General features: G+C 34.8%; 2 protein-coding genes across 8 annotated transcripts in view; one reads left to right on the forward strand and one right to left on the reverse strand.

Annotated features, from left to right (window-relative positions):
- The window catches only part of LOC138179972 (DNA ligase 1), a 347112-nt gene that overhangs the window by 293712 nt on the left and 25634 nt on the right, over window positions 1-27766 (reverse strand). The window lies entirely within an intron of this gene.
- The window catches only part of LOC138180010 (class A basic helix-loop-helix protein 15), a 286135-nt gene that overhangs the window by 247398 nt on the left and 10971 nt on the right, over window positions 1-27766 (forward strand). The window contains exons 1-2 of one of the 7 annotated variants that reach the window (XM_069113361.1): window positions 11699-12271; window positions 15573-16124. The exons of 5 other annotated variants lie outside the window; for them this stretch is intronic. The gene's annotated coding sequence lies outside the window, so the exon portion shown is untranslated. Of the gene's footprint in view, window positions 1-11698; window positions 12272-15572; window positions 16125-27766 lie in introns of those variants that run through there. One more of the 7 variants, XM_069113371.1, reaches the window with a different exon arrangement.

Genomic DNA, 27766 nt, shown 5'->3' on the forward strand with positions numbered 1-27766 from the left:
CACCAACGTAATAATAGAAATAGAACGAAATGGATCATACGTAATTCAATAAAATAATATAAAACAGAAATTATCGTTCATCTATTATCACCTTATGAAACAAAAGAAACTTTTCGGACAATCTAATACATGCGTCTTTATATTTGTTTGTCAAACATTGCCAATATAATCACGATACATAACCGTATCGTCTTTTGCAAAATCTTCAACGTAACATACACGTTTATATGTAACTTCCGTAAGCGTATACTTTCACGCGTTTCACCTACAAAGCGGCAATAGTAAAAAAAAGACGTAATTTCTCGCAAAAAGAAAAATTGAAACTAATCATCCACTTTGATCCATTTTAAAGTAGGAGATTCTATGACGGTCGAGAAAGAAATTCCGGTGATCGTCGAGGAATTTTATCCCGAGACGAGGTCAGACGTATTTTCCCAGGCCGAATCCCCGGAGCCCAGCAACTACTTTTCCCAGCCTGGGAGAGGCATTTCCTCGTAGAGCGGCGTCATTACATTGTCAGGAAGAACATTTGCATTGACATAGCAAAGCGCCGCAAATGGACAGGCAGCAGAAAGTCGCGAGGCGTTGGCCGTCGTTTAAAAGTAACTTTACGGTGAGCGCCGCGCCGCCGCAAAAAGATCTGGTTCACGTCGTTCGGTAAAAAGCATTGAATGCCGATACCGGGCTGAGGCGGAGGCCCCGAGTGAAATGTGGCATAGCAGAGTCGATAACAACGACACAAGCCCGGGGACCACAGGCCAGGACTTTCACGCGTCCTTCGACGAACATGCTCCTTCGAGTTCTGCACGCGCTCGGCCATTCGCAAAAGTTTCCCTCTTATCGTTTCCATATAACGCACGCCACGTCGCTTTTTGTCCGGTGCAACCAACCCAACGAAAACTTATTACTTATCCCCGCTGTCTCGTTGTATTCGAGCGTCGCTATCGTTCCCGCGATTGAATAATTACACCCATGAGACGGTATACCCGGCCAACCGTGCACTTTCCTCGGTTCTATAAAGGGAATTTTAAAATTAGAAGGGCGGAAGAGATGCGTTTCGATAAGCATTGATACAGACGCATGACGATCGAAGAAGACGTTTTTAATGATTCGAGAGAGAACTGTTAACGACGCGTTCGTAACGCGATCACGGGATGATCCTTTTGACGGATAATTATTTTTGTGAATTTGACAAGGCTTGGAGAAACAGGCAAGTGGATATTGTTGGAAATAAAAGTCTAACACACTGAGCGATCGTGTAGTATTTATTGGAAGCAGTGAAAATTGCTGGAATACGTTGAAGTTGAAATCAATTCTTTCTATGATATCTGTAAAGATTAAATTATCGAAAGAAATGCAGGTCTGCTACTTGTTCGTATATTTATTGAACTTTCTGTACAGTTGCGAGTATACGGAAAATAAAAATTGACTCGATAACAGACATAACTTTTTGAAAATTTCTAGAAGAGATTAAGAAGGGAATAGAGCAGAAATATATTCAATAATCAAATTCTCAAGAATCAAGCAAATTTTGCCGACACTGTTTCGTAAACTTAAGATGATTTTTTTAGAAATAAAAGGATATACCGATAACAAAACAAAAGTTTCCGATTCACGCTTTTATAACACACAATTTTTTTATAATAGAAAACAATTTACTATTTTTTATTACAATACGATTTATTTTTCATAAAATGTATATATATTAATCGTAGCTTCTGGCTCCATAAAGATCAATATCTAAAATAATTGGCTAAACTAAAAACAATTCGTGTTCGTATACGTCACGGGCATTTGCGTTAATTGGTAAAAAATCCGAGGAAATAATTTCGTAAAAAGCAAAAATACCACAGGAGAATCAACACGCGTTGAACTTTTACCGAAATCAAGCGATCTCGATGATTCATTGCTAGATTTCCATCGCTCGAAGCGCTCTTGTTCTGATCGTTATTCTATCAGACTATAAAATAGCGTCGCGCCAGACAATCACGCTCTCCTACGTGGACGTTGTAATCGTAAAATATGGGGCGTCGCGTCGTAGCCGCAGAATCCAAAGTGAAAAGTTATTGCTTGTCGTGCTGCTCTGGTGATTTTGAATGGGGCTAGAGTTGAACGATTGGATAATTATGCGCTCGATACTTGAATAATTCGAGACCCTGTTATTATATGCGGTTATAGCTTCGCAGAGTATTTATAAATCGACGATTCTGTTTGCCTCCGTAATTGTTATCGAATCGTCTATTTTATCAGCGATCACGTTTGTGGTCACTGCCAACAAAACTTCGTCATTGATTATCCTTTTCAACTCGTACGCGTTGTACCGAATGATTTTGATTTAATGGAACGAACGATTTCTCTTCTATAGATTCGTTAATTTAATTTGTTTATATGTGCAGATATGTAGGTGTATATAACGGAGTGAAAAGTTACTGGAATATTTATGCCACCTATGTTTGACGAACTGCTAAGAATAATTTATTTAACAGGTGAGTTGCAAACGATAATCAATTTAACTGTTTGCAGTTTGACAAATTGCAAGTCATAATGTATTTAAGTGTGATATTTAAAAATTAGTGAAAATAATATTACTTTTATTTGGTAATTAATGGTTTATTGTTTAATTACTTACATTTGACGACATAATGAAAATAAGATGAATTTTACGATTTCTAATTTCCAAATCTAAATCATCGTCTTTGATATAGTTCGCAGTTAATGAAACTGCAAACAATTAAATCTCTCTTTCTCTGTACTTTAGGTATGTTACATTTATGATATATAACAACGTGTACCTATTTTTAGTATAATAAATTTAAATATATATCAATGATAAGAAAAATCAACGCACTTGTTCGACTTAATATGTTTGAAACTATGAAACGCTACATTATGCTAGCACAATTATGAAAGACAAGATTCTTATTTACTTAACATCGTTGAAAATGGTAATAAAAATTTCTCCGATTTAGATAAAATATTCAGTTGCAACAGATACATGAATGCTTAACGATTCGTTAAATTTATTGTAATTATATAATCATTCATGATATCCTTTTATGAATAGTCGACTTCAGATATGTAAATGTAGCTTTTTAAATTCGCTTCTTATCTAGAACAATAAATTATTTTAAAGCTAGCGTATCGTGACTAGTAGTATCTATTTCTTATAACGGGAGATGACCCGTGAAAGGTGAATATTGTTTTCAGAAACATTGCTCACGAGTTAACTATGCTCACGACCGCGTTAAGAATTCACGTCACTTAACAATTACCAATTTCATACGTTCACCTGCAACCACCTACGCTAACATTAAAGTCGACTGGCATCGGCAGGTACGCGAACAACTTTGAATACTAGTCTGTTATTACCAATATCATTTATTGTGTTTTTTATAATGTAGGCAAGGCCAAAAGTGTTAACCATCAAACGATTTAACCACTGCCATTTTCTTGCCCTTAACAATTTTTTAAGCGGAAATGAATTGCTCAACCCTTGTTAAAGTACTATATTTCAAAGTATAATACACCAAGTATATAACACTGAGATACGAAAATACTTCGTACAATAGTTTACGAATTTGTATAAAAAAATTAATAATACGTATAATATTATTTATTATTTACTGTAGACAGTCATCCAGGAAATTTGTATTTTAACCCCTTAACCTACAACAACTTAACCTTAACCTGCCCTTCTGTAAGATGCGCTAAAACTTTTGTCATTGATGATATTACAAAAGGTAAACTCGTAACAAACATTTGCAGTATTATATATGTATGTATGTGTGTGTGTATATATATATATATATATATATATATATATATATATATATAAAACATAACATTGTATAAGATAGAACATGATGTACAAAATGTAAAAAGTTGCAGAAACATCGTTCAAAATAATTACAGGATCTCATCTTACACACCAGGGGGACATTATCATTACATAATAAAAATTTATTCAACGTATAGTAGTATCTACATATCAGAATAAAAAACATACTAAGAAAAATATTTAAAGAAGCGAAATAACCAACGGTATCTAATTTGAAGATTAGAGACAGACGTTTGTAATGATTCTACAATTTATACGTAAATGTATCCATAAATTAAACTTATAGTAAATTATGACAGGCCAATAGTCGATAGAAATTCTGTAAAGTTCAATTTTAACATCAACTGTTAATATTTACCTCTTACCGTGTATCCTTGTTCTACGAAGGAACTCCAAGATATGTACATTAAACTAACAACTGCGTGATGTAGAAACTACAGCCATAGAATTCAGCAGAAGACACTATCGTTTGCGCTTAATATCCTTAACGAACGGGTAAATTGAATTGGATAATCAGAATCGACGTACAACAACTGCGCGTTAATTGACATTGCATGCGAAATCGGATTCAGACGCGTATGTATGTATTGTACGTATGTATATGGCGCATTTAGAACGGTGGCCAGTAACCGCGTTTACCGGCAAATAATTGTTGGCCTTAATTAGAAAAAGCATATTTCTTGATTACAACGTTAAATGCAAATCTCGCGAGGAATCAACGTTCTACAGTTAATACACAGTGAAATTGTGAAAGTCGATTAGATTTTTCAATGCACGAAAGATAAAAATTGACTTGATGAAGATGTTTCGACAACTACGTTGCATGAAAGCGTGCATTGAGCAATTTTTAAAGAACATGAATTTCCAATTAATTCTAGTAAAATTGCATTTCCAACGGTCTATCCAACTTTTTAAAGCAATACTTTTTTTTGCAATAGGGAAACTTAATCTTGCGACTACGTTCGTTCGTCTCTACGTAATGCTCTATACTTTCAATATATTGGGTTATTCGAAAAATTCCTAACCTTTTTAGTATGAATTTCTACGTAATAATAAAATATTCAAATAAATACAGTACCCAGTTGGATACCAAGGACAGCTAAGAAAAGATATTTAAATTTCGTTAACAGAGCAGATTTCTTTTTCCCAATGATACAATGTTGAATTTCATATGTACGAGAAATTTTTATTTGCTGTAATATTTGTAAAATTTATTCGGAAAACGGAGATAAAAAATGTAATTTTCTGAAAGCTTGTAAGAACTATCTGAAGGAATTCATTAAAGAAGAGGTGGAGAAATTTAACAAGAAATGATTCATAAAATTACAAATGACAAAACGTCTAACTGTTGTATTTAAATCTTCGTTAAGTTTCTCTATGAATTCCGAGAAATCTAATATATTTTATTATTGCTCATATTAGATTAAAAATGTGAAAGTAGTTGTAATTCTTAAGAATTCTCGTGTCTTACTCATAATTCTCTTTCTTATAATGGTGTTATAAAAGTATTATGAATGTATTTGAGGAAATATCACACTCATTTCGATGATTAATATTAATATTAATAATTCATAAAACATATTTGTCAACGTCTGAAGAAATTCGAATTTCCGATTTGAAGCGCAGTTTATACAGTCAGCTCGGTTAAATGCAGTTTCCTTTGGAGATGGATTTAACGACATCCACGTTCTTAAAATGTGTAAAAAGGAGGCAATAAAACATTCTAAAAGAATTATACCGACGAATAAAGTCCAGTTAATAATTTCCATTTGACAATATTACATTTCCTAATGAAATTATTTATCATACGACGCACGATACGTAACTGATTCTACAATTTCTCTACTGCAGAGTTTACAGTAACAAAACTATTAATTGAAAATAATTTAAAACCCACAGAGGTGGAATCTGTTATGATAGTAATTTACTGCATTAAGGTAATGACGTACAACTAGGTTCTTCGCTACGATCAGTGGATAGAATTCTACTTTAAATTTGTTTGACGCGAGTAAATATACGACGTGGCCTGAAATAATAGGAATTTTGTCCGTTACCGCTATTATTAAATCCTGAATCACTTAGTCGTACGACAAGAATACTCACAATAAGACAAGTTCTCGTTTGGACGAGCATTAAGGCGTATTCATTTTCAGTAATGAGATACAAAATGCAAAAGCAAACCGTACAATTTTACGAAACTCGTCGACCATTTCGTTGCATCGAATTTGTTGCAGACGATCAAAACGATTCTGTGCTTCGATAAACCAGCAATCGGTCAGAGTAATGGAACTAAAAACAAGGCAAAAAAAAGAGCGTAACGCATAAGATAAAAATTCTACATGGTATACAAATAATTTCGTCACGCTAAATGGCGACAAATTATAATATGTGACTCGCGAGGCGTTAGAATATATATACGAAAAGATTAAAAGTAATAATTCAGCGATAGATTACGGAAGGTTATCTCTAGACAGAAATAGTATCCTGCACTATATAAACGTACTTAAACACGTTTCCATAATTGATACAGTTAATTTCAAGCCGCTGAATGACCAAACGTCACAACAGACAATGCGATTCGTGTTTCCAATACGATAACCTTATCTGGAGGTTTATTCAAAGCAACGAGACGGCAGAGACTGACGGACTTTTAAGAAATAGTTTTCATACGTATCGCTTGGTCGATGCTTGACAATAGTAATTTCAAAGAAAATACAAGTCCTCATTGTTCGTGAAGAAAACGAAACACATCGAGTAACCCGCTTATCTCGCCGACTGCATGGCAATTATAAAGAAGATTTGTAAATGAACTCTAAAAGAACAAACAGTCTTTAGCGCGATCTAGCTGTATTATTGTTAACGAGCATCTTGACAAACTTTCGATCCGAAACAAAGAACTCCTGATTTGTCTATCTTGCTAATTATAGGCGAAAAACGAACGTTAACGCGCGACTTTATTTAACCCTCTCAGAAATCAGCCTGCCACAGGCATTCTCCTTTCCCAGAGTGCTTCTCACGATCTCGTTCGTACGTACATATATACACATCAAAGTGAGTTTCATCGACGTGAAAAACGTCGCTCGACGAACGAGGAAAAAACATACAGCTGTATGTAACGATACAACAACATTTGAAACTGAAACATCTAAATCTAAAAACTAAAAGAAAAAACTAAATACTAAAGATGAAATTGAAAGAAATTAAAGGAAACTAAACATCGATAAGGAACATCTTTATTTAGTCGTAGACTAATCGGGTAGAGAGCAACGATAATGCTCGATAAATCACCGAAAAATATACGCACAATATCAGACATAATTATTGGGACGATAATGGATTCCGATTTAGCTCCCGTCGTACGATTGTTGTTCGAGATGACGAATTTATTTTTGAAAGAACGGATGAATGGTATTTTTCTGTTGCGAAACGAAAACAACTTTGTTCGACGTTGGATTAGGAAATTTTATTTAAATTCTATTAATGTATCTTTTGTTCGTTGATAATGATCGTAATTACATTATAATGTAACTATAAATTTAGTTGGTAGAATCGGGTCACACGGTAAGCGTTAACGTTACACTAGCTCAGAATATTGTTTTCAACTTTTCGGTCATTTTATATTATTGTATTCTACTTTATGATATCACGGTTACGAAAGGGAATTCCAAAGATTTGCTTAATACTTTTTATCGTCGCTATTCCTTCCTCCATCTAGATGCTGCAATTATATGAATTATTTATGAAACTCAGCGTAATAATAACGTGAAAACGATCTTCTTTAAATCATAGAAATTCCATTTTACGCTTCTAATCCTTATAATGGGTTCCTATAAAATATCTATTATTCTAATAATTTTTTCGCACTTTGATAAAATAATCTGTAGGTTATTTTATTTCTATTTTCCAATAATACGACATTTATTCAACTTTTACATAATATTTTATTGCTTCATCCTTAATGGGTTAACGTAATTGTGGGAACTAGGTTTCTTTACGATTATTTAACGTTGCGTACTCGTATGGCTTTTGAGGACAGAACAAGTAGGTTTCATTTTGTTGCTTTTAAAATATTAATAGGTTAATGCAGCCAAAACCAAGCAAAAACTCTAACAACAAAAAACCATCATAATGATGTGTTTCAGATAGTTTGTTGATCGTATCTATTACATCATAAGTAGCCACAAACTGGTACTACTTCAATAGAGACTACAGTTAAGTTTAACGCACCATAACATGTTTCCGTCTAATATTATACAATTGAACATAATATAACATAACATAAATTAAAGCAATAACAGATAAACTTACGCTATTTAATTAGCTAAGATATCAATTACATCGAATCTCATTAACCAACATTATACGGAAGTTTACTTGTATAATAACTTACCAAAGTTATTAAAGGTATTTATACCTGTTTTTAAACGTTATATTTTTATTTGTTTTTCATAATGTTTATAAATTCATTACATTTGTAAATTTATTTGTATAGTTGTCCAGCTAGAAGATCTAAGTTTATCGAGAACGTTCGCTCAAAATATCAATATTTGATATTGTCAAATTGAAGATTTTAATTTAGCAATGGTCCTTAACTGGAAATTATATGCTGCTTCTCAAAACAAAGATGTAAGTTTATTGAAAGTTTTGAGCTGTTTTTCAAATTTAAGAAGCACAAACGAAGTCTATCGACAGAAAATTATGTTTCTTGAAAACCGAAGACATAAATTCATTGAAACAGTGTTTTGTTGTTCCCAGATCTAAAATCTAAATGTATCGCAAATCTTTCATTCAAAATGGGTTTGTTTCGAGAAACAAAGATACAGGTTTATTGAAAACTTCCAGTTACTGTCAAATCTAACATCTAAATTTACCAGAATATTTTAATTCAAAATTACATTGCCTGTCAAAAACAATTTCGTTTAAAATGACACTCAAAGCTAGTATCTTCTATGAAATCTACTACGAAAAGTACGTAAATATAGACAATATTTTATAAATGATTATACAATCGAAAAAGAATATAATATCACACGACAAAAGAAGCTAAAGATATAGAATAACATTTTTTCATTTGTTTGTGACAAAATTACGCGTTATCTGTTGAATACGTATGCATTTAACTACCCTCTGTCTAGACTTGATGATCCTATCGTAGACTAATATCTCTACGTATTTGTGTTTACTGTATTGAGTAACGAGGAACGCACGATAAAGCAATTTCTTCACGCACAATAAATTTTATTAATTTAGAAATTGTTGGAAAAGCGTTTCTTATTCCGTTGAATACAAAATTTTGCTTTTCGTGCCATATTAAGTTTCTATGAACCCTTTCTACTTTTTTCTAATATTTTATTTTATCAAATTTTTTCTTTTTAATTGCTCGGTGCTTTAACTTCTTCAGAGTGGCTTAATTGATTTAATACGACTGATATATAATTATGAAGTATATTAAATATATAATTATGTCGAATATAAATACATATTATTTACATAATCGCGATTCTACTGCAATGAAACTCAACAATAATTTTTCCATAAGCACTTTTTAAGCATATTTCAGTTAATTGAAGAAATAGAAACTCTGAAACTCGTCGTTTGACGGATTTACTAAATCTGAAATAAAATATACAACTTCAAATATAATCATTTGCTGAAAAAGCACACGTATACGTTTACTACAACATAACATCGTTTTTATTCTCTTGTACACTATATTACATCGTAATTAATTATTATTCGATACAAAGTATTTAGATGATATTCGCGTGTATTTTTGTGCTTTGACCTATATATATAAATATTTCAGAAACGTCTTTAGTTCTAAGAATACCGTACCGGAAGGGTTGAAGAACGGTATTTAAATTCGTACACGATATTCAAACCCACTTAACTTCTGCAACCGCAAACAATTCAGCATCATTTCATACATCCTTGAAACCGGTCTCGTCTATGCGCACCAAACCGGGCCAATAACCTAAGTCTTTGCTGTTCCAGTGAACTACATAAACCTTCCGTCTTAATGCTTACGTCTCAAACGTAATCCTTACTTTCCCCGACGCATAAATCGCAGCAACCAATCACGAACCAACCCTAACCTACTTCCATTCGGTTATGTTAAAATTGCTAGGAAAGGGTTATTTGACTCGCATCAACGTTCAACGTTGATCGAGTGCAAAGTGCAGTCACCTAACAAAAATCACTTGCACTGAAAAACAAATACGAAGCACAACATATATTTTGGCAGATTTTTTATGTAATATAATGTAAACATAGGCTTCTATCTACAAAATATTATATTCGTGTGTATATTGCCAACTTTTTGCCCCGTGAGCGCTTGCTTGCTTCCTCTTTATCTGCTTTTTTTTATCATTTTCAATAACATTTTTAATATTAATATCACATATCCAAGTTACCCAGCTTTTGACTTTTTTCTAACATCCTTTAATTACCTAATATCTGATTAATCGAACGCTTATCGATCCAGTTATCTGAACACGAAACTATTATTTAAACGACAAATCATCGATAACGGAACGGAAAAGGATTTCCTATTACATAAACTGCTCTCTCCTCCGACAATTTCAAATAAGTAGAATCCTACCGTAAGAAAATCGCACGTTCTATCATTTAGAGTGCTAAAGATCGTAGCGATATAAATCAAGATCATTGGAATTTGAATTTAGTCACGTACTCGAACGTCGTCCCTTTAATTTCATAATAAATTATTTCGTGATCTTATTCTCTGCCACGATACGTTTTCATCGCTTGAAAGAATATAATAAATTTTGCGTAACAGCAAACGCAGAACACCGTTTTATGTAAATTAGCGATACTATTAGCGCGTCTATTTCATGGCTAGAAACATAAATCTGGCGAATCGTACACGGTCATTGCAACGAAATCGTATCGAAATCGCAACGACGTCGAATCACTCGGCGTGCATTACGGAAAGTAGCACATTTCAGTTGCCTTAGGAAAAAGAACAAGTTTGATATGTTTCAACGTGCGGCTGCCTGTTTGGCCGCAACAGAGTCATCGCACCATGTGCAGACTAATATTGCCTGACGCTTGAGTTTGAGTTATTGTATTTATTTCTTCAGGTAAAATTACCTTGTTATGGGTAGCTTTGTATAGGCCATAGATATTCTAAAGATATAACATAACCTAGTAACTGAAATAGAAACGGAAAAGGGTTGTAAAAGCTAGCACTTTATTTTTACAAGAGTCGAAGCACTGAAACTACCAAATAGCTGTACAATTTTGAGCAATTCGCATCAATCCAGATAGCTTTACTTTTAAACCCGAATTTCAAATATTCGTTCCAAAAACGACTGTCTCTGAGCGTGTCTATTCAGAAGCATCGTCAAATCTTTGTAATCTCTTTATTACGAATCTTAAGTATGCGCTTTTCTCTACATATACATGTAATACATAAGACAATTCCAAAGATAAGTGGTATTCTCTAAGACAACGAAGACTTCTACGTATACGTTTTTACGAGCAAATAGCTTTTATTTAATTCTAATTAAAGATTCTTACAGATTTAGAAATACAAAAAGCGCAAGAATAGAGTAACTGAAAACGATCAGAATTATGACTTTTTCCCTGTTAGGCAGTCATTTTAAAACACTGTGCATGGCAGGGATCCGCGCCAGGGCTAAGACGCGCGATCTCGTACGCTGGATTGAAAGAGCAGAGGAACCAGAGCCGGCGTATTTCGGCCAGAGCCGGTTCAAGGTGGAAAGACCGTGTTGCGCGTTTGCTCTGTTTGGATTCGGGCGGGCGCAGTATCGGTGGCGGCGGCGGTGGCGGCGGCGGCGACGGCAGCAGGTGGAAACGCTTCTGAAGCGGAGCCGACGAAGGTGGAAGTGGCGAAGCGCATCGAAAACTGGTTTGGAGCGGGAGCTCGGCGGCGCGGCGGCGTGGCGCGACGCGACGCGGCACGGCACGGCGTGGCATGGCAGTTGGCGAAGTGGGGAACGATCCGTTTCGCGGCAGCCGGTGGGGGCAAGCTTGGCAGCGACAAGTGATGGTTTACAGTTATAGTCAGTCCGGATCGGGCGTTCGGTCAGCCGAGACTACTTGTGCCAAGCGTAAGCTCCACAATCGATTCCGATTTGTCGAGCCGGTGTATTAAACGCGACGTCGCTTATACGCGCATACACGCGCGATCGCATCGAGACGAGAGAGTTTGAGAGTGAAGTGTCGTCGTCGTCGTCGTCGTAGTCTGTCCAACCCTGTCGACGTTTCTCTACTTTGGCCACGCAACGAGCATCGTTCTTATCCAAGGATCGTACGTTCATTCTCGGCCTCGACGATATCGCTACAGTTGCACTGTGTGGCCGTGCAACTTTTTTTCAAACGAACGAGTTCAACCTGGACCACCGAAATCCTCTGTGAAACTTGACGAAATCGAATCGAGCACAATTAACGGTATATACCAGACTGGCGGAAAGGAAGATCCGCGTGGACGAAACGACAGCGCCGTGAATATGTGTACGTCATCGTTCGTGGGTTCATTGTGCACGATTAATTGGATACGGGCACACGTATATCGGCCCGTCGTTCGCGTTTCTTTTTACCTTCCAGTTCGATTCTTTTCGCGTTTCGATCTCGCGCGACTATCACTGCCTTGCCTGCCTCGTCTCTTACCGATCGTGAGAGTTTCCCGATGAATCGTCCCGTTCTAACTTTCTTCTCGTACGTTTATTTAGTCTGTACGCAACGTAAAAGAGAAACAATCTTCCCGTCGTCTTTATCAGATAGATCGTCAGAACATTCCGGATCGATAACCAATCGGAGAGCGCGAGAAATATTTCTCAATCGTATTGCACGACGAGTAAACGAACGAACGATTCGAGCAAACGACCATACTCTTTCGTTCGCCAATTCGATTCCTCAATTTGTTTCGACGAATTTCTTTTGTATCGAACGCGCGACATCCGCGAGAAAAGCGACGCCTCGATGCGCGTAAGAACGCACGCGAACGAATACGGTCACTCTCGTACGCGGATGTGACCTCGTAACACTCGGCGAGGACTTCGAGACGATCACGATGGAAATGGGAAATGAAAACACACACGCGGAGATAATCCGCCTCGTAGCGAGCGTTTCCGTCGCGTGCTGCATTTTTCTTTTCTTTCCTCGTTCTGCGCGTCCTACGCGCTCGCCAAACAAATACGCTGACTCAATGTACGTTGCGTACCGCAAGAAACAGGAATTCCCTGAAAAGCGTTCAGGCTCATGGGAACGAGTTTCGTTCACGCAACCAACGTTCGCGAAATTCCATACACGTGACTCGGAATAGCTTTACCAAACTCGTTATCTCCGAGCATCGTTCTTGAAAATCCAATGCATTATTTCTTTCTTACAAACCTATCGAATTTTAATACTTTCGTTATATCGTTCGAGTTTCCACAGTTAGAGCATTTTGAGAAAAAGAGAAAGGAAGATTCTCAGGGATAAATTAGAACATAACACGATGTTATTTGTATTTAGGGTGAGAATGATAGTCACCGATTTAAGAGGCTTAGAGAAAGAGGAAGCGACTAGTAACACGGTGAGAAGAGAAAATCACCTCTCGCGTTACATTGTTGAACTTGAATCTAACGTTAAACTCTAAATTCCCATTCGGCTCGTGTCGTCATCGTTAAATTCGATCGGAGCTGTTCTTTATTCGACGCGCGAAAGCTAGATTTCGTGGATGCGATACTACTCGCCGATCTTTTTTTAAATATAAACAAAAAGAACTCTACGAATATGCATAGAAACGATGTGAACAACATTTAGATCAGATTTCCGGTTTCACAGTGTTATCTAGAGTACGAAGAATGAATTGAAATAATGAATTCGATAGTTCCAACTATCACACGATGTTAAAAGTTTTTTAAACGATCCACCGATGTTTCAAAGGTGCGGCTCGATCACGCAACTACATAACTAAAAATGTTGAAACGTTCAGTTACACGATAATTCTACAGATGCCACAATAAGGATGAAAAAAAGCGAAAGGAAGCAATGATGGCAGGGAGAAAGGAGGAAAATCCCGCTAGTCGTACAACTTGTTTCTTTGCTCGTCTCCTACGGAGGTTCTTCTTCCATTCATAAATTCGAATCAACAATAACAACTCGTGGTGTTGTGTTGCTACGGTCGCGTATACGCGAAAACGTATTCCGTCGCGCGATATCGATTCACCACCTTATTTACAATCGTTGAGAGAGAAATTAACCCTCTATAATTGCATAGTTGGTTATAGTTTGCCACGTTGATAAAAACAAAAAGTAAAAAGTAGCACGTAAATTATTTGATGGAAATACAAGAGTATAATAATAATAAAAGAAAAATATATACAAATGTATGTGTAAAATAGAAGTAGCACGATAACGTTGATATCAGACGTGAAAAAAAATTCCGTGCTTTTAGCTTTATGTTGTTTTACAATTTTTGTGTCTTTCGTTCTTAATCTTATCCTTGGTATAGAAACGACTAAAATAAAAATAACAAAATGTATATGTATATTAGGCGTAGAAGAAAAATTCTGTACCTTTAGTTTCATGTTCTTTTGTGAGCAAAATGTACTTTCCAATTCTTAAAAATTAAAATTATTTCTTATCTTCTGATTATTTCAATGTTTTCTTTTCCATTCTTTCAGTCGTTTTGATCCAGCTGTTTCTGCATCTCGAACGTTTTACGATCATTAGAACGCGATGTACGAAGGATTTGACGAATAAAAGATTTTACTCAAAATCTTGTTTAAATAATCTCCGATATTGTTTCGTGTATGTTATGTTATCTATTAGTATCATCGCCAACGAAGTATATCGTTCTTACAACTTCGATAGATAACTGCAGGAAGAACATACTCATAAATACACATTTTATCAGAGACAATTATATTTGCAATTATTTTTTTAATTATGTCAGAATTAGAATATTAAAGGATACGTTAAGAGAGGCACACGTCATAATATAAAACTAAATATAAGACTGAAGCACCGAATTTTTTTGCATCTAATAGCTACATAAATAAAGCATATAACTTTCAACTCACATAACGTTAGAAAGCATTAACATTAGAACTATCAAACCAATCAAAACGACTGCTATCGGATTTTTTCTTTTCGATAATATTAATATTTACTTTTACGAAGATAGAAACGTGATTTCATCGAATTTTTATTATCGATCAAAAACGTAGTGAATTTCGAAACTGCTTCTCCGCGAAAGACAGAAAATGCTACTCCTCTACTCTTCCCCTCTAGCCTTCCTATACAACGTATTTAGGTACATATTAAAGACGATAGCTCTAACGTTACAAGAAGGACGATAACATTCTGAGTTCTCAAAGATATTCTTTGATCCGTTGTTTTGCATGGCTGAAGCTCAAATTCGATAGCAGGCACGGCGCGCGTAAATTTCTTCTCACGACGACTGTTTGCATAAAAATATCTTGCCCGTGATCGTTACGCCGTCGAAAACTTTCAAACAAGAGAGAAATAAATCCCGTTTAAACGAGTTTGAACGTGGATTGCTAAACATTGGCGACGCAAAATCGACCGAATCGAGTGAACGCGCAACAGGTCTCCTATCCGAACGAAAGAATTGTCAATTTTCTGTCGTTTCGTTCTCGCGGCTGCGAGATAAGCCGTGGAAGTCTTCTTTTCTTCCATCATAATACGCGATAATACGCGACTTTCACCTCGTCAGCCAATATAATTTCCACGTGTTGCGCAGATAGTGCCTTCCTCCGCTGGCAATCGAAGGTAATTTCATCGGATGCCCGAGAGATCCAGCTGGGAATCCCCGAAAGAAACTCGAAGCACGAGTTATTGATCAACTCTGGCCGCGAGCGACAGGCAGAAGAGGAGGAGAAGGATTCGTTGGACGGAGGAACCTGAATGACGGGATAAAACTTGTGTCGGTCGAAGCGAGAAGGAAAAGTGTCGTGTGTTAAAACAATTTGGAGCGAATAAGAAGCAAAGAGGAAATATTTTTTCGTGAAAGAAGAAAACGTAATTAAAAGGAAACTGAAGAATAATCGAGAATTTATATAAAGTGTCAATTGGAAAGTGTCGATTGTTCTGCGTGGAAATAGGAATATAATAGAATTGATATATTTAAGAAGATTAGCAAACAGGATAATAAACGGATTCTTCGAGTTCGTCGAAGGAGAAAGCATCGATTTTCATCGAATTCGAGTGTCGTAGAGAACGAGAGCTGGTTTCTTCCATGGACGCGCGTCGAAGATAATCGAACGCACCTCAGCCAGGACCGCCGACATCCAAGGTAAATATAGCACCTGTTTTCCCGTCTTTCTGTTTCACCTTTAATGCCCACGCGTTTCTTCTGATCGAGCAGAAATACCGGTGCGTGCGTGCATTCACCTACGTTTGCATAGCAATGCGCATTTTTGCATCGCGGCCGTGTGCGAGCGCCAGTGTCTCGGCGACGAGAGAAAAAAGAGAGAGAGAGACAAAACGAAGAAAGAACGAAGAATCGAGTGAGAAAGAGAAAAAGGCAACGTGTGCATGCGTCAGGTTTTCTTTTTGCTCGCGTACAGCAAAATGTAAATGACGTATGTTGCCGTGATACGACATTATTCCTTCGTTGACAACGAACGTAACAATTTCGTTACACGAGTCGATCGAACTCGCTTTCCATCCTACTGTTGTCGCCAAACATTTATACATACTTTTATTCTCGATTTGTCACGACGTTACAATGAAATATAAAAGCAAGATTACGCGGTTTCGTGATAAGTTCGCCGTTCAGTCGAAGGTTATCGTTCGTTTGGTAATTACTATCGGTGGCCGTTCGATCATTCATTAACCGCGTCTCGTAAAACCTTGCACGAGAATGTCCTCGGAACATTTTCTCTCTCCGTCTCTCTCTCTCTCTCTCTCTTTCTCTTTCTCTTTCTCTTTCTCTTTCTTTCCTTCTGTGTTACTATCCGTTGGTTCTTTCTAAAATTAAGCGAGCCAGCGATCAAGCCAACGAGCGAACTTTCGTTTCACGAACGAAGCGGTGTTTACGAGAACCATTGCACGTTGCCCCGCTGTTTTCCGGTGTATCTGACGTTTCGAAAAATCGGCTCGCGTCGCCTTGCCGTGCCTGCAATCTGCTCGACTTTCTCCGGAGCGGAGCGGCTTAGATGAGCGACGGAATTTGTTACGCGGAGACTCGCGTTAGAAATTCAGAAAACGGGACACTACTTATACAGGTATAGAATACGACGGCTCACGAAAGTACTTGAACGCTTGTAGACATTTTTTACGAATATATTATGTGTGTCGTAGGAAACATTTTGGAATTTCATTAGCACTGTTATGAGAGTACACTATCACGATTACATTAGAAAAGTTCAACATAACATAGAAGTTACAGGATATATATACCAAGCGTTACAAGTTTATACAACGGCTACAAAAAATGTTTGCACAACATTATATTTACATAGCAATTATAGTTATCATACTTGCTATTTTATGAAAATTTTATACTATGAGAAACGATAATTTTTTCATACTATTAGCTTGATAACGAAAAAGTGTTTCATTGAAAAATGAGAATACGTGCAAGTACTTCTTGTAGACACCGTACTTTGCGAAGATCATCGAGATATTTAAACGGACAATTACTAATTATATTAGTAAACTACGATATTTAGTGAGATCAATTATATGTTTGAAACTTCTATGTACGCTGTATATTAATTTTTTATTAATCGTACGTGTATGTTTGTATCTTTTATATACGTTTCCGGATTGATTTCAAATTCTATCAACATAATCATGATAGACGTGTTTCGTTATAGCGTTAATGAAATTTCAGAAACTTTCATATAACACGCGTAATACGTTGATTAAAATCTTCTATGTCACTGCGGATGTTTGTGTACTTGCGTGAGCCAGTGCATATTTTGAGTATATTCTTATGAAAAGTGGTTTCGTATATTCGTATTCTTCTGCAAAATGATCTTTAGAATAGCATAATAGGACTTTTGTAGGTAAAAAAAAAGAAAAACGTAAATGAAATGATATATATATACCATAAAATAACATAAGATTTGGAATTATAAAATATCGTTAATAACGAAGTGCCATAATTCGTTTTCAATAAACACTTGGACGATGATTATTTCGTTTCGTGTATTGCGTACTCTGTTCATATAAAAATAATTCTATAACCAAGGGTTTCGTTGTTGAAGTACGTTTTTGAAATCCACAATTATCAACAATTCTTTTCTTTGCTTGGTGACTAATATAGTATTTCTAAAGATGGCATACTGTCAATGTTAAACTTCTTGTATAATATTATCCACATTGATAAGGAAATAGGTATGCTCAGATTGGAAAATATCCGGAGGACAAAATGGGTTATTCTTCCAACATAAGTTATTAAATGTTTCCGTAAACATAACGCTGTTATTATTAACTATATTATCATGCGTTTAAAACCTAACACGAGATTCTCGAAATTTATATTTTATTTGTTCACGTATTTTCTTACATTAGTATCATTTTATTTATATCTTATATAACGATAAAAAAATAATTATTGAAATATTATCTTCCTTTTCCTCGTCAATAAATATTATTCTTTATTGACGCGAGTAATAAAAACTTTTAACGAAATTAAATATTATTTATTATTTAATAAACTCAAGACTATTTATTATCCGATAGCTGATATATGTAGATAGAAAATTGCCTCTGAATTCGAGTACTTTAATACGTACAATCATTAATTATCGATAAGCTTTCTTATTGCTCCATTTTAATGCCCTCGATTTTCTCTATTGCAAAACATCATATTATTATAATCACAATTAAAGAAGAATTAAAAAAAAAATCAAATCTACTTAATATTCAAATGCTAGTTAGTGATAATACAAACAATAAGATTCCCATTGAATAAGGAAGTTTACATCGATTAATACACTTGTGAGAATTACTCTCTGTAAAGAATCCGAATATGCATTCTCGTGGAACATGATTTAATTAAATTGACAAGCGTCATTGGAAACTGTTTCCTCGCATTGTATTATCGCGAAAACAAGCAGAAGGTAAAAGGAAAGTTTCTTGTTTAGTAGCTTATGTTATCGTTTTTATGTGGAATTGTTATCGTTATCGCAAAAACCCAACTGTTTGTACAAACAAGAGCAACTAAGTAGCACGTAAGAAAAGTCAAATAGGCTTTCGAAGTATAGTATCACTCGGATAGTATTTACTATCGATATTAGAACACGGCCAACCCATTAAAACGTACACAGGAAACGACTTTTGGCTCAGATTAGTCCCCAGGGATTTGCATATAGAGGCTATTCCCCCGCACCGGTTCGAGGTACCAAACGAGACGAGTGTACACTTCAAAAGAAAATATTCGTATTTCAATACACGCTGTTAAACATCGTAATTTACTGTTTACTAAAATTCCATTTCGTTTGATCAAACACCGTGAGAGCTAAGTTTAAGTTGTTCAGTTTGAAAAATTATTTTTGAAAATTTCAATATAGCAAAACTTTTATCAAAATCTATACAAGTTTATATTAGGTAATGTAAATTTATTTATTAAAATTTAGTTGAATTTTAATATCATGATGTATGAATTATTTTGAACATAAGAGAAATATAGCAATGAGAGTAACAAACTTATGCATGAACAATAGGAAGGAGTATGTGCAATTCACATGGTTACAACAAATTACGAACGTAATTATATATATATAATTCCTATTTTTGTTTATCAGACGAAATAATTATTACATATTATTGTTACAACTACGTAACCACTCTAATGCTTAAACAATAGTTACCTGTCGATACAATTACTGATGTCCTATTTACATTCTTCAATACTCATCTGCACTTCTATTTGTATATGAGAAAACGTTTAAAAATTTACACGATGTTGAAAAGCAAAGAAACTTTTATCAACTCGTTTCTCCGAGTATTTTATCTTTTAAGAAAAATTCTATTGTACAGTTTGTTACGAAATAATGACTAAGTATTTCAAGCTGAAGTTGAAGGTGGAAAGTAGTACGGAGAAGATGATAAAATTTCAGTTATCTTCGGTTTCGAAATCACAGGGCATTTTAACTAAGGAGGACAAAATCTAGTAAGGTAGAGTTATGTTTATGTCACCTAAGCTTCTACACCTTAACATTCGATCTCCAACTTTGCTCAGTATAATCAAACTTGCATGTGTATTATAAAACGCCGATATAATATGTTAACCTTTAACATATATTATCCTATCTATCTTATATACATATTAATCTTTAATATATCGTAAAAACGAAAGAAGATATCGTCTACTTTAAATATAGCAAGAAGAAGCATCAAAAGCCAGAAAATGACACGAATAACCCTACGATAAAGTTAAAGGTAAAAATAAATAACCTCCAGAAATAAAGTGACATACACACTGAATTGATAACTACAATCGAGAATATTAATTTCAATTGAACGAGTTTTCCTTTACACGAGCAAAAGTTATATTCTCGTAGAAATAAATATAAAAAAAATAATTATATATATATATATATATATATATCTTTGTCAGACTGTAAATATAAGTACAAGATATATTTCATTGTTTAGCACGCGATTAATGACGAGTTAAAATAGTCTGGCTTTTAAATGTAGATCGCTTAAAAATGATTCATAACCAAATTTGTCGAATTACAACACGAATCACTCAGCTCGACTCAAATATCCTTCTGACCCAAATATAACCGCAGTCTCAATAGCGTCCGTTCTATCCGTTATATTAGTAACATTTCGTGTTTTAATAATTCCGCGGTCATCACACTTTCTCTTATCGTTTCACTCGATTCCGTCACTCCGATTGAAGCGACACTCGTCGTTGCTCGGATTACTGATACCTCGTCGTGGCACGTGAACGTCATCGTCGAACAAATTTCCTACTTTAAAAAAATGATGGACACGCGTTAGTGTACTTCGTCGTTCTATATCTACAAGCCATTAATTATAACAATAATTAACTGCAACGCGCTTTAGCAATATGTGTAGAGTAAGTCACGGACTCCGGCCGGTTTTAAAATACTTTCGTGTCGCGAGTGTCATAATAATAACGAGAGTCTAGGCCCGTAGTCAGGAAACCGCGCAGCCTGATAATATCTTCCATCGTTCTGCTTCCTTAAAACCATTTGTCGAAATGCGACCAAGAGGAAGGAGGGCGTGCTTGAATTTCGACCGAAAGTTGAAATTCATTCCACGACCGTCGTCGACTCGTCCGCTTTCACGAATGATTTGCTTGCAGCGAATAAAATCTTCACGGCGATTCGTGGAATTTTGACGTCGTTAAAACGAGAATAAATGAATGGTTTTTTCGACGCGCCACGTCGTTCCGGTTGATTCGAGTGCACGTTGAGAATCTTTGATGAGAACCCATTTAGGTCATTCGCTATGATTAAATTAGCGGAGAATAATAAATTGATACTATTATTACCTTATCTGATAACTGATCTTATTACCTGGAATAACAAATTGATACTATAAATATTATCTTATACAGTTTGTCGAGAAAGTAAGGAATTTTATAACTTGTTTATAATCTTCTTTAAATATAGTGAAAATTTTATTATTGAAATCTTTTCTTGGAACATTATTGTTCTGTGTTGTAAGTTTGGAAATTGTTGGTATAAGCGAGATATAATTGATAATTCTAAATTAAAAACTAGCGTGTAAAATTACATCTACTTGACGATTGGCTATTTTTTCGTTAATAACTGAATATCGCGATCGAATAGTATTCGGTGATTAAAAATGGAAGCTTGTTGGCAAAAATGGCATTCGATTCCAAAAATACTTCTTCTGTATTTCATTAAATGTACAAAATTCCGCAATTATTGGAGGCAAAATGGATTTTTCCGAAAGGGAGTCAAATTTAAATTATTTTGGAAATTAAAACGAAAATATATAATAATTATAATTGCATAATTATATTAATTTAATAATATATTATTAGTATACGATATAGCATATAATAATTTATATTTTTTGTAAACCTGTTGGAATCACAAATAAAATTTTATGCAAATATTCTTATTGATTTATATTATTAATTCGACATATGAAAATGAAAACGAACGTTTCAAATTTAATATTCTTCTTTTCGGTAGACGTGTACTCTTTAAATTCGTTTCACACCAATAAAATATCGTAAAATCTTTCACAAGAAAAAACTTATAGGTAGCTAAATATTCGTAGTACAGCGAAGAATGAAATAAAATGATGTTTATGAAGATAAAGGAATTCTAGAAGCAAGCGGATATGACATTCTTTGGTTCGCTGTTCCGTGTGCTCTGTACACTTAATGGTTAACTCGTTGAGTGTGTCGTGTTTTTATCAGCGTGACGTTATCTTTAACGATATTGATCAAAGCTGAAAATAATCCATTTATTGAAAAAGTCCTTAACGCAGTGTTTCTGGATTGTCTCCAAATATATAATATTCGTTCATTTATTAAACCGAACCTTTATGTTTTCTTTATTAAACAATCCTCTTAGCTATCGCAGTTTCTTTCGTTATTTAAAATCGTGTCGATCGTTGTATATTAATAACGAAAATCTCACATTTTTCTGGCTGGAAAACTACTGGAGCAGAGATTAGAATGTGAAGAGCCGTATACCATAGAATGAAACTGTATTTCAAGAAGAGTTTTTTATAATCAAGCGAGATTCAGTTCTGCGTGAAATTATAATATTCGTCTTCGACGTATGAAACTTTTTCAAAAGAGAGCATTAAATATTTAGAAGAAGAACTTCGGTAACATTCCACGTGAATGAACTCACAAACCGGATCTTTGAGGTGAGAAAAACCACTATTATTTCCTGCCAGCGAAAATATATTTTTAGTGAAAAAAAAAAGAAAAAAACATCGTCCGATCGATAACATTGAATATCTAGCTAATTTTCTGACTATTTCTATTCCTTATTTTAAATAAATTCGAGTTCCTTCGACGATATTTTCATAAAATATTCGACTCGTCGAAACATTTGCGTTTTAGTAGCTGTTTCTTCAGGCGTGTCGTGTTCGGAACAGTTTCGCATTGTGAACATGGTGCTTTCTAAAATTCCACTTACGATGCTAAGAATTATCCAAATAACTGTGCACAGATATTGTCGAAACTACATATTCAGAAACGTAATATATTATTAGAGATGCTATCCGATTCTAAAATATGTTGAGAATCTTAAGCAACGATTTAAAGATATTCAAGTTCAGAAATTCGTTCGATGTTATCTCTGCAGCATTACGAAATTCTATTGACAAATATCGTCTAGAAAATAATTGAAAGGTTTTATTTATACGCAAGATAAGAAGAATGAAAATACCAGATAATTGCTACTGTGCAACATTCCAAGAAACATTTCTCTTTCGATTAGTTTGTACACTACAGTTCAGAACTATCCTAATACTTATTTATTTTTCCGACACTGTGTACTTTAATACTAAATAATAATTTAATAATATATACGTATAAATATTTATATAATTATCAAAGAAATAATAATAAATAATTAATAATAAATATAAATCAAACTGCAATGAATATTATTCTTTGTAATCATAGAATGTAACTGCATAGAACAGGATATTAAATTAAGTTTGGACTTTCGAACGACAATATGAAATAATAAAACAGACGTTTGTAATTGATAAACTTTATAAAATTAGTTTGTCGCTTGATAGGTGAAGTATTAGGTTGTTCGAAATGTTTCTTTCGTTTTATAAGGAAATAATAGACGCACAGTATTTTCTGTTTTATATTAGTTTATTGAATTATGCACGAATATAATAATAGAAATAGAACGAAATGGATCATACTTAATTCAATAAAATACTACAAAACCGAAATTGTTGTTCATCTATTATCACCTTATGAAACGAAAGAAACTTTTCGGACAACCTAATACTTGCTAAGAAATCTGTTGTTCTTAATTATTTATAGATATTTAGATGTAGTCATATCCGATTCAATCGTACACAAGCAGAATAATATTTACAAACTGGATTTAAAAGTCGCAACCAAAGAAAAACAAAGGCATGTGACGTCGAGAATTCCCACTCCCAGGAAGTGAGGTAGGAACGATACTCTCGAAATCATTGCTAATCTCACATTGAAATTTTACGTTTCTACGCGGATATGATATCGTAATGTCTGCAATTTGTCGAGACGAGGCATCGCTATACGGATAAGTACGTTCCTCGAAGAGATTCGAAATAACGAGACTTAAGTAAATACTATAGTACGCAAAAGAAATTTCGTTCTTAACTAGCTAACTTAATCATAACGATGGAATTAAAAATTAATAAAGACAAAGTTACCTTCGTCGATTTTATTTCGTGGAGATGCGAGAAGGATACAATTTATTCTTATCGGGAACGACACAGTGCATCAAACGGTAAATAAGCGAATAGACGAGTAAAAAATTATTACACCAAGATTATGGTAATCTGAACGAGTTCACTCGCCTTTCTAAGTTAAGAAATTAAAAGAATATCACACTGATATGATATACATACTTTGAGAGTTTGCTTGTACGAAATTTATAAATCGCATTTAAAAGTTAAAGATAACATTTTCTGTAATTAATCGTAGTTGACTAAGACTTGCAGAATCATTCACGACAATTTTTCCACGAACACAATTATAAAAATGAAATATAATCAGGTATTCATAATAATATTTAATACGTCTGTTTACGTTCCACTTTTATAATCGTGTCCATAGAAATACGAATTTGCGTAAACATCTGCAATTTACTTTCTAGGAATATCCAATGGAGAATGCGAAACATTATCATCGAGGATTCTGACAGTCTTAGTCAACTTATGATTAATTACAGACAGTTGTAAACTTACTTACTCATAATGATATCTAATAGGTCTAACTTCGGATGTTTTATAACATTTGTGCGTATAAAAACTACACATCTTTGCGCATAAACATTTTTCATAAATATACAAACATCTAGCCTATTAGTAAACACTCACCTACACGCAAGCAATGTTCCACGAAAAACTTCTATATGTATATACCACCTAGCCGATGTCCCATCATGTGCCATTAATTTTACGTGTTTTTAAAACGCTATACGACCGTATTATATTACCGGCATACGAAACATCGGAAAAAGTGGTTCAAGTCCCACGAGTTTGCTGAATTTTCGAGCAAACCAGCCAGTTTCTTTTTCCCGACTTGTTTCGCCAATGTTCCGTCTACATATACAACACGGATAAATGTCCCGACATGTTTCGCCAATAATATATATACAAATGATTCCTGGTGTGCAGATAATAATGTGATCCGGTGCATTATATCGCTAATGAATAGACACACGTCCAACTCCGAAGGACTTGACACGCGGCGCGACTTAGATAACTCCGGTAACGTAACGTTCACACAACAGAGTCGTGTGTGTTCGGTGTAATGGTCCCACGTGATACACCGTGTCCCCGTCATTAATGAAGTCGCAGAATGTATTCGCATTGGGTGCCATTATACGCGAGCTTCGAGCATGTACTCGGCCGTGAGCAAGAATGCTTCTGTGAATGTCGTCAACAGAACCGCTGCGGTCTGAGGTCGATGACGGCGCAAAAAAGAAAAGAAAAAAAAACAGAGGGTAAGAAAAAAGCGAAGAGAAGATAAAAAGTAACGACGACGAGAGAAGAGTAATCATTTTCTTTGACCGTAAAGAAATGACGTTTATAATGTCAATGGGAATATCGCAGAGGAATTTCTTTCTCTCTTTCTTTCGATTCGACCGAGCCGCAATTCATCCAACGCCGATGGTGTTCGACGAACAGAAGGATGTATTACCAATAGATTCGACGAAGATTAATATCGAAGGATGCTCGAAGGCATCTCGCGAATCGAGCCATCGAGTCAAGTTGATGTCTCAGTTGAAGTGCACGCTGAAGATCTTATTGTGACACTCGATAAAGCGTGTAAGACTCGCCGAGTTTAATTGCCTTTTTCGCGTGTAACGATGCTCGATGCTCGGTGGCTCTCTGCAAACGTGTTTTTAAACGAGGAATCTTGCATGTTCATTTGGAAATCGCTTCCAGACATTTCGATGGGAGATGATGACATCGTGTTAGACTTTTATTTGGTGTTGTAGTTTTCTGTTATGTGTGACTTTGATAGCATTGTGAAATTATCTTGTACGGGATAATCGAGTAATATGTGTATATATAAATTCGAGACTGATTTACGAAATAGTAAATAATTTACTTTGGTTTATTATCGAGTCATTAATCTTGTATAGATTAATTCACGTTAATCTAGTTAAGAAATGGTTCCCTGTCTAATGAGTGATATTTTTAAACCACTTGAGCAAACTTACGATATCGTTCGTGAGAGAGAATGTTTGAATTTGTAAAAATAAAACTCTAGTATATCACGAAATTGTCATACTTTTAAAAAGAAAATTGTGAAATTGAAATTTTCATGGGATTTTTCAAGGAATGGAACGACGAAATCCTTTCTAAATAAAATTTCAAACAGCCACAAGGTAATTTTCTTTCTGAATGACAGCTCTTTTCCTTTCCATCTTTCACACGGTTAACCTTTCTCGAGCAAGAATATTTCGCTGAGAAAAAAGGATTCGCAATATTCCACTTCCTGGCTAGCTGGAATCCACGTTCTCTGTGTCAATATGTACGTAGTCTGTGCAATTATGCTTCTACACTAGATTCTATGGAAATAATAGGTGCCTTCTGCAAATTTTTATTGCACCGTACCAGTATGGAACGCTACACGAGCCAGTACATTAGAAACAATTACGATAACAGATTATAATGTGGAATGTATAATTATTTTCACATGATCGTAAGTAACTCGCTAACGTAACAACATCGACAGTCATGAATTTCGCCAGTATATTATTTCGTAACTTACTGCCGTAATTATTTATTAGCTCCGTTTATCCTATGTAAAACGTTTAAAAATTATCGTCTGAAATGTTAAAACTCCGTTAGCGTTAACTCTGTTCAGTGTTAAATACGTAGTTGGGACTATTCAGCGAAGAGTATAAAAACGCAGAATTATTACGAGTCAGTTTCCCCAACGAGAAAATCGAACTGACCAATCCAGAAGAAAGCATCAGTCGCAACAGGCTTTCTCTCCATATTTTCTTCGCTGCTTTTTCTCTTCAAAGTAATACTCGAAGTTAACAAACGCTAGAACTTGTCTATTTCTTCAATTCTATACCTATATACACACTAGGAATTTTAATTACGACTGTGTTTTGATAATAGTTATACAACGTTATTTCAGTTTCTATATATATCTACGTATATTTTTCTTTTGGATTTTGTAAACTCGTTGTTTGTGTTCAGTAAAATAATCATTCGTATGTATGTCGTGCAATGTACAATATGCATTTATACCAATACACGATATTTTTAGTAAATTCTTGTAATATATATATATTAAATACTAGAATTAAACATAATGATATCAATGAATTTTAAATTTAATTTGTCGATCGTTCCTATCATAGTGTAATTAAATATGACGTATTAATTAAATAATATAAACCCGATAATGGCAGTCTATCGAAATACGTACCTGTATATATATCGTATTAATAATAATAAAAATACCATTTGGAAACCATCTTTCCCGATTCAAGCACACAGAAAAATAGAGAAAAATGAAAAATCAAACAACATTATGAACATCGAGAATAATAATTAAAAAGTGGCAAAAGTCGTGATTACATTATTTTCTTTTGTTGATAATTCCTCGACCTATAACTATCCATACGTCGGGCCGGGTCGTCGCGTTGATACACACAATTACTTAATCGCAGATCGTAGAGCACAGCGAACGACGTAATTGTGTGCGAAGAATTCTTGGCATTGAATCAAGCAGAGTCAGGGAAAACGGGATAT

This window comes from Bombus flavifrons, chromosome 1, assembly GCF_040668555.2.
Source record: "Bombus flavifrons isolate JBK064 chromosome 1, iyBomFlav1_principal, whole genome shotgun sequence".
Lineage (NCBI taxonomy): Eukaryota > Metazoa > Arthropoda > Insecta > Hymenoptera > Apidae > Bombus > Bombus flavifrons.